Genomic DNA, 9,463 nt, shown 5'->3' with positions numbered 1-9,463 from the left:
CCCTCTCTCTCTCATAATATCTTAAGTTTCCAGAACACATATGTATCCAATATTTAAGAAGTGTTTTTCCATACTTATTATTTTTAAGGGAAATTCTAAGACACTGAGAAAGTAGTTGGGGATTAAGAAATTTCCTACTAGAGATGGTTGGAAGCACAGAAATTCAAAGAACTGATCAAACTATTAGGGAATTCAAGATTTAGATACCAAAAGATGTGGTCTAATTGCTGGTACCAGGGACCTAGGGTAAGATTCAGAGTCAGGAAAAAAAATATAGGGAGGATTGAGCTTCAATGAGAACAACTTACAATAAATTAGTTATAGGAAGAAAGTACCTTGATACAATAAAGTCCACATGTGAAAAACCCGCAACTAACACCATACTCAATAGGAGGAGATGGAAACATTTTCCTTGGGATCTGGAAGAGAGCAAGAATGTTATCTTTCACCACTTCTATTTTTAAAAAATTAGGCAAGAGAAATGCAAGGCATCCAGTATTTTCCATATTTGCGGATGAAGTATTCACATATATAAAAAATTCTAAAGACTTTAACCAAAAAAAAAAAATGACAGAATTAATACATGAATTTAGTAAAGTTGCAAGAAACAAAATCAACTTACAAGAATCAGTATCATTTCCACATGACAATAATGAACTATCTGAAAAAGAAACTTAAGAAGCAATCCCACTTGCAGTAGCTAAAACATTAAATGCCTCAGAATAAGCTTAACCAAGGAGATTAAGATTTCTACAATAAAAACTGTAAAACATTGATGAAAAAATGAGGATAAGACACAAATAAATGGAAAGTTATTCTGATTCATGGATCAGAATAAGTAAGCTTGTTAAAATGTTCATACCACCCCAAACAATCTATAGATGTAATTCAATCCCTATCAAAATACCAATGTCACATAGCACCAAAATAGAAAAAAATAATCCTAAAATTTGTATGGGACCCTAAGAGATGGCAAGTAACCAAAGTAATGTTGAATAAAAGGAACAAAGATTGAAGCATCACACTGCCCGACTTCAAATTAGTTTACTATAAAAGGTATAGTAAACAAAGCAGTATTGCACTAATGAAAAATAAACATGGAGATCAATGAAACAGAATTGAACATCCAGAGATCAACCCACACACCACCAAATTATTTTCAACAAAAACCTCAAGGACACACATATGGGCAAGGACACTCTTCAATAAATGGTGATGGGAAAACTGCATGTCCAGGTGTAGAAGAATGAGACAATATTCTCTCTCCATATACAAAAACCAAATAAACATAAGTCTCCAAATTATGAATCTATTAGGGAAAAAAGAAGGGGGACACTTTAGGACATTGGTCTGTGTAAGAAGTTTATGGCCAAAAATATGAATGTACAGGCAACAAAAGAAAAAAATAGAAAAGCAGGATTACATCAAACTAAAACAAACTTCTGCACAGCAAAAGAAATAAGCAACAGAGTGAAGAGATAACCTATAGACTAGGAGGAAATATTTGCAAAGAATAGATAAGGAACATAAAAATCTAACAGCAAAGAAACAAATAATTTTATTTAAAAGTAGGCAAATGATCTGAATAGACATTTCTCAAAAGAGGAATATGTAAAGGCCAACACGTGTATGAATAATCATTAGGGAAATCTAAATGAAGATCACAAGGAGATATCATCTCTCCCTAGTTAAAATGGCTATAATCAAAAAAAAAAATGAAAGTGGCAACACTTGTGAAGATGTAGAGAAAAGGGAATTTTTATACACTGTTGGAGAGAATGTAAATTAGTACAATTACAATGAAAAAAAATGTAAGGAAGTTTCTCAAAAAAATAAATGAAAATATACCTTCCTCCCATATGATCCAGTGATCCCATCGCTGGATATTCACCCTAAGAAATGAAATCAGTATATAAGGGACATGCCAGCATTCCCTTGTTTATTGTAGCAATATTCACAACTAGCCAAGATATGGAATCAACTGAAGTGTCCATGGATGGATGAGTGGATATGGAAATGTGTCACTCATTCAAAATATTATTCAGCCATCAAAAGACAAAAATCTTGTTGTTTGCAGCAACCTGGATGGAACTGTAGATTATAATGTTAAATAAAACAAGCCATCCACAGAAGGACAACTGCTACATAACTTCACTCACAGTGTGGAATCTAAAAAGTTGAGTTTACAGAACTAATGAGCAGAATAGGAGTACCAAAGTCTTGGAAGAGGAAAAACAGGTAAATGAAATCACAGCCAGATCAGAAGAACAAGTGGTGACCTTTCATTACACAGAGGGCAATTAGAGTTACCAATATTGCAAGAAGAAAAGATTTTTAAATGTTCTCATCACAAAGAATTGATGGATGTTTGAGATGATAGATAATTATCTTAATTTGTTCAATACACAATGTATACAAATATTCCAACACATTCATCACACTGTGTCCCATAAAGATGTACTATTATCTGTCAATAAAAATTAAAATGAAATGAAATAAATGAGAGCAAGTTATTATTAAATAAGGACAGTTGCTATTCTAAGGTCATTTCCCTGAGCGCTGGTGGCTTTACAATCAATTATGTATACCTTTTAAAAGACTAAGGTAGAAAAGATACTACCTCAAAGTGAGTTTTCTTTTTTTTTTTTTTTTATAAACCTCAGACTCTCTCTGTTCCTGTTTCTCATGGCCAAGTCTAATATAAATTTGACATCTGAGCTGAAATAATTCTCCATAGCTATGCCAAATGTCTTTACTACCCAAGGTCTCTACAAAACAATAGCAGACTTAGGAGCGAGATGCAGTAACATGTCCTCAAATGAGCCAAACAAAGTTGTTGAAGTGAAAAATGACCTAGAAGCCTCCAGTATTTTAAGGAGTAGAAGAGGGACCTTGGAGAGAGATGAACAGGAGTGGGGGCACTATAAATGTCACTGTTACATTTCAACCAGTTAATTCATGATCAAAATCAAATGATTTGAATTAAATACAGGATTTGTTAATTGTGGGCTGGGGACAGTAATATTTGAGCCACTGGGAGAATGTGTGCCACCCATTTATTCTGCTCACATCTCTCTCTTGTGTATCCGGTGACTGCATTCTCTATGTAGCAAAGACAGTGGTGGAATGGACACATATTTACACATGCATGGACTGCAATGGGCACTCATTCTCAGGGAAGCATTCAGTTGCATCACAGAGCATCAGAGAGAAGAGATGAGAAAGAAGCAAATGCTGTTGACATGTTGAAGAAGAAAAAAAACTGCAAAAGATATATCCAGCAATTTTGTCTCTGCAAATCACTGACGCTCTAGATAATACTCTCCAAGGCAGGAATGCACAAAGTTATTCTGTCTCCTCTCCCAAAGGAAATCAGCATCCTCCAATATTCCAAGACCAAGACTATATACTTGAGCTTCTTAAATCAAGTAGGAACACAGTGTTGTGCTTATTAATACCTACAGTTTACAATCCTTCATGGTTTAACAGGTACATTCACATGTGCATTCCTCTTTTTTAATTCTCACAGTCCATTAGTAGAGGTCCACATTTTATTCATCATATAAGAGATCTGAATCTCAGAGAGGTTAACTGAATTACTAAAGTTCAAACTTTGTTGTTTGAGATTCATACCCAGCTGTCTATGGGCAGACCGAAACCCAGTCTTTTTATTTAAAATTATCATTTTCATTATTTCAGTCTATTTTTAATTTCAAAAAAAAATTAGTTGGGGCTGGGGTTGTGGCTCAGCAGTAGAGCCCTCGCCTAGCACGGGCGGGACCTGGGTTTGATCCTCAGCACCCCATAAAAATAAAGACATTGTGTTGTATCCATCTACACCTAAAAAATAAACAAATATTTTAAAAAATTAGTGTATACTGCATATAACAATATCTATCTAAGGAAAATTGTCTTTAATATTTTTGTGTTAATGATGACTTTTTAAAATCAAACTTGAGTTTCAGGAGCACATGAAATGATCCACTTGTTCCATACAACTCAGTGGTGATACCTAAACATATCCATTGGCTGTGTGATGAAAACAAGAATTTCCATGAGGGTGTCATCCAGGATGGTGTTAGTGGTTTGGTTTATAACTTTGGTTATTTTTTATATTAACTTTACTTTATTAATCATCTAATTTTAAAATTGACCTGTTATCTGTTCACTTTAGTTTTTCTTATTTTCATATTTATTTCTAAAAATTTTTCTTGGTGTTATTTATCTATTATGATTTTTTTCTGTGGCCCAAAAACTGGTTAGAAGTTTCTAATGCCAAGTGGTTTGGCTTCTATTTTTGTTTAATTTATGCAATTTAGTGTTATGCCAATGAAGAAGGTAAATGATTGTCCTCACTGTGGATTTCACATTTAATCAGTTACATTTAATGCAACCTCAGTTTGCACACATTTTTTGAAGGTTTAAATTGCAAACTTTATCTTCTTCAATTGGCATTTTGGTTTATCCTTTAATTTTGAACATCCTGGTACCACTATTTTTCCTCATATACATTTTATAAACACCAAATAAAAATCTGTTTTTTATATAATCCAAGTATTTTCTTCTTAACAGTTGAATATATCATTTAAATATATTGTCTTAATAAAAATGGCTGTCCTCATTTCTGATTACATCATTGTGTAACTTTCTTTTCTACCTCCCCTATAAAACACGTTTTTATCCTCCTTTTCACAATTTCTAGTAGAAGCAGCTTTAACAAGTTTATATTGCCTCACTCAATATTCTTTCTTTATGACAATTGTTTTGATGTTAGCATTGGAAGTAACATCAGGAATCAGTACATTCAATCTTCCCTACAAAACAATTTAGTAAAATAACAAAGTTGGAGACTTGCATTAGCTGATTTCAAGGCTTAATATAAAGTTACAGTAAATAACAGTCTATGGTATTGGCATAACCACAGACATAGAGATCAATGAAAAAGAATAGAAGCCAGAAATAAACCAATAAACCCCGTGTGTGTGTGTGTGTGTGTGTGTGTGTGTGTGTGTGTCCCGTTAGTTTATTTTCAGCAAAGACACCAAGATAATTCAATGGAGAAATTATTATCTTTTCAACAAATATGCTATAACAACAGATAAAATGAATGTTGAATTTTATTTCACATGATATATAATAATTAGCTGGAAATAGAGCAAAACTTTTAATATAAAAGTAACAAATATGAATGTGTTAGAGAAAATAAGTGAAAATCTATGTAACCTGAGGAAGGCAAAGATTTCTTAAAGAGGGCACAAAGAGCACATAACTCATTCAAAAAATTCTAAATTCTACTTCATTAAAGTTTAACATGTGTTCTCTGAGAAAATGAAAAGTAAATCACAGATGTAGAGAGACCATTTGCAGTACATATTTAACCAACAACTTTTATCCAGAATATATAAAGAACTCTTGCAACTCAATAATAACTGGACAAACAACATGATAAAAAGAGACAGGCAAAAATCTTTATAGACAACTTCACAAAAGAGGCTATGGAAAGAACAAATATACACATGGGATGTTTAATAGCATTAGTCATCAGGAAAATGCAGAATAAAACCAAAATGAGGTACAATTTCAGCTCTACTAGAATGGTATGATTAAAACAATCACATGAAACCAATGTAATTCATAATGTGGAACTACTGAAATTCTCCTAGAGTGATGCTGGGGAATATAAAGTAGTAGAGTTACTTCAGAAAACAGTTTGGCAGTTTCTTTTAGAAACTCAATATGCATTTACCAAAAGACTCAGAAATTTCATTCCTAAGTATTTATGCAGGAGAAATGAAAAGCTCATTTTCTCTAAAAGGCTTATCATAAAAGAATATTCAAAACAGTGTTGGCCATGAAAGCCAAAAATCTAGAAATGGCTTCAATATTCTTCAACTGGTGAGTGGATAAGTGACTTATATTCTATCTGTACAACAGGGTAGTATTCAGCAAACAAAAAAAATGGAAGGAGCCACTGATGTGCAATGACACAAATGAATCTCAAGAATACTATGCTGAGTAAAGGAAGCTAGATTCATGTTAATACATACTGTGACTCTTTTTATATGAAATTCTATGCCCATAGAACTGATCCATATTGACAGTGAAGTCAGTGGTTACCAGGACCAGACACCAGGATTAGCAAATGACATCAAAGAGGCACAAAGGAAATTTCTAAAGTTATGAAAATGTTTTAAATCTTGATTCTAGGGATGATGACAGATATATATATGAGTATAAATATGCACATATATATGTATGTGTATATATATGTGTATATATATTTCAAAATCATTGAACATAAAAATTTGTTTAAACACCCTTAAAATTTGTGAATTATGACATGCAAATTATAACTCACTCAGTTTAATTGATAAAGAAAAAAAGGTATGGGTAACATTATAAACAATACTAATATTTTAATGAGAATTTTAATGATATATTTATAACATGTTTACATAAAGAACTTCATGTGAGACAATAATTCTGTAAGGCAGGCATCTTTCATATTACCATCTCTATTTCACAGATTACATAACTGAAATTTGAAGAGTTTTAAGTAATTTGCTAATAATGGCACAGCTAGAAAAAAATAAATTAAGATTTGAACCCAAATTTTTCCCACCCAAATTCTTGAAGAAGACACAGCATAAAATTGAACCCCTTTCTAAATGTTTCTCAAATGGAACTTCTTATGCAAACATAGTAAAGATAGACAACACAATAAAAAGCTAATTTTAAATAAATGTATATGTTATTAGGAAAGGTTATGCATGTGAAAAGAACAAATAGAATAAAAATCAATAAAAATAGGAAAAGTTTTATGTAAAAGCACTCAAGCTAGCATTTTTAAACTATACTAAAAAAAATACTTGAAAAACAACCAATTCCTCTTAAGTTATCAGGGCTGTGGTTTTGCAATTTTGCTTGTCATGTTTAAGGACTGGCCAAAGGCACAGTTGTTTAGATGCCAACTTGCTTCCATTTGTAAACTATGTCCCTCCTCTTGTGGGGGTCCTCAAGTTCACCCACACTTCTACTGCTCTGCCACTCCATGCCAGGATTCTCATAACACATGCTTGGATCAAATTAGCTGTCACTCTGCTTCAAAATATCTCCTTCCCACAGAGACTTATCTAAACTAAGTATCCTAGAAAAGTAATATAATATAACCCATCCATTCTAAGACCTTAATTGCTGATGGTGTGTTTACTCTCTAGGGAACTTACATTTTAAGGATGACCATATTAAAACTAATAAATCTTTAATTGATATAGCTTCAAGGAATGTGACAGAGCTGAAGGCACCAAAAACATTGTTTTCACTATAATTTTCTTTTTTTTACTCCAAAAGGATCCGGTTTTCATATTTTACAACATGGTATCCATGCCTTCTAAACATCAATATCAAATAATTCTGCTTCTGGGCAAATAGGAGGCTTCCTCCCCGCTCCTACAGTTAGGCAACAGGCCTACCTACCTACCTTGGCCAACAAAGTATGGGCATGACAGGTGTCAATCCTGACCTTTAATTGCCAGTGCTGACCTAACCAACAGGTTCTGGTAATGAAATCTCCATTAGCCTGGATCTCTGAGTGAAATAAAGGAAAACCCCCATCAATACACAAAGTAAATGTGGCCTGTGTGTAAACTAAAGCTTTGTTCTTTGTTTGTTTTAAACCTATGGCATCTTTGGGGTGGGGGGGGGAGATTTGTTATGACCACATAATCTAACCTTTCCTAAATAGTACAATTAAATTACAGAATGTATTTTTTTCTTCAAACCTTATTAAATGTTTCCTAAATTTGAACAGGGATAAAACATTGATTTAAACATGGCTTGTTCCTCACCTACCTCCCTAAAGAAGTTACTAAACTGATGGTACAACCTGTAACCCATGGTATTACAGAAATTGGAGAAAGAACCTATACATTGTCACTTCCTTTGTTTGGAAGACTCTTCCATTTCCTTCGTTCAAATACAGGCTCTTTGTGTTCATGCTCCAAGATCTTCTTACACTGGAAGCCCTCAAGAATTCAGATCTTCCCCATACATTTCTACCTTACTGCCCCTAGTATGACCCTCTAATATTAATTTAAAGATGCATATTGTAGTCTACATAGAGGAAGTTAGATTTTTGCCTCCTATTCATGTCTATACATTTATCCATTATTAAATGCCACACGTGGTTAAAAGAAGATATTTTCCCCCTGAGAAAAGATTTAGCATTTGGTCTGTAGGTAAGCCCACTTGTTTTAAACCTTACAAAAATTTACGTGCCCCATGTTTATTCCATCTCTTCATCGACATTACCTGTTCTTCACAGACAGATTATCTTGGGAATTCCAATAGTCTTCTGAAGTGCTCTATATTAGTCAAATAGATATCTCAGAAAATGTCTGTCCAAGCTATACTTACGTTAAAGATCCATCTCATCTATGAGTATCATAGTACTCTTGGAACATTGAGAGAAATATTCTGTATACAGGGTCTTATGTAGGCACAACTGATGGTGTCTTGACATTTTTCTTACCTCCGCCTTGTCCTTTTTTTCACCTTTTCTGTTCTTCTTTTGTCCATTATCTCACATATATCATTTTGTCTCACAAACAACAACAACAAAGAAACTAAATTTCATGTTTCTTATTTTAAATGGTAGTATCTGCCTCTCACATTTGATAACACATCTCCTTCCTCATTCATGCAAAGTATCTGGGTAATAATCTTTGTAATAATGGGACCCTTCCTCTACAAACCAAAAGCCCCTTTAAAGACAATGTGTGCATTCATATGATTTTTTTATACCAGAAGTGCTCTTTTTATATTTGCTGTTATGGTGAAAATTCTGATAATAAGATGTGTCTCTTGTCAACAGATGCATGTGTCACCCGGATAGAAAACCAAGATTTGAGCAAATGGTATCATAGTGGCTCAGATTAACTAGCACACCATTTCCTTCTACCACCATGATTAGAGTAATGCCAACAAATTGTCAACATTTAGAACTTCTGTGAAATAACCTTATTCATATTCCCAGCTGATAAAAATGGGTGAAAGCTACATTTTTTATAAACTTAAATACTAATAAATTGTCAATATACTTCCTCAGAAGTTGACTAGTTATTTTACTTCCAGATGGATGTGGGTACTTCTCTCAGGCACTATGCCTATTTTCACAGGTTTGGTTTTGTGTTATCAAAAGCCCCAAGAGACCTGATTTCACTCAGCAGAGTCCCTTGGCCATAGAAAAGGAACATATATCTGAAAGCATAACTAATTTCCCCTGAGTCCCAAAAACCTCTAAAAAAACCCCCAATGAATTAGAAATTCTACCAGCTACTTCAGACAGTCATAAAACAATATAATGAAAAATAAAGAAAGGATCTTTAAATTATTTGCTTTAATAATATGTCATGGTTATTTCAGCCTACATGTGTGCTTCTGTTACAGAGAATAAGAAAATATT

General features: G+C 33.3%; 1 long non-coding RNA gene across 1 annotated transcript in view; it reads right to left on the bottom strand.

Moving 5' to 3' along the window:
* Positions 1 to 476, bottom strand: part of LOC125610367 — a 4,460-nt gene extending 3,984 nt beyond the window's left edge. The window contains exon 1 of the long non-coding RNA XR_007344267.1: positions 336 to 476. This is a non-coding gene — a long non-coding RNA (uncharacterized LOC125610367). The remainder of the gene's footprint in view (positions 1 to 335) is intronic.
* Between the last annotated feature and the right edge of the window lie 8,987 nt (positions 477 to 9,463).

The sequence above is a fragment of the Marmota marmota genome, unplaced genomic scaffold (assembly GCF_001458135.2).
Source record: "Marmota marmota marmota unplaced genomic scaffold, marMar, whole genome shotgun sequence".
NCBI lineage: Eukaryota > Metazoa > Chordata > Mammalia > Rodentia > Sciuridae > Marmota > Marmota marmota.
The sequence above is the reverse complement of the archived record's forward strand: the minus strand, read 5'-3'. Positions and strand labels throughout refer to the sequence as shown.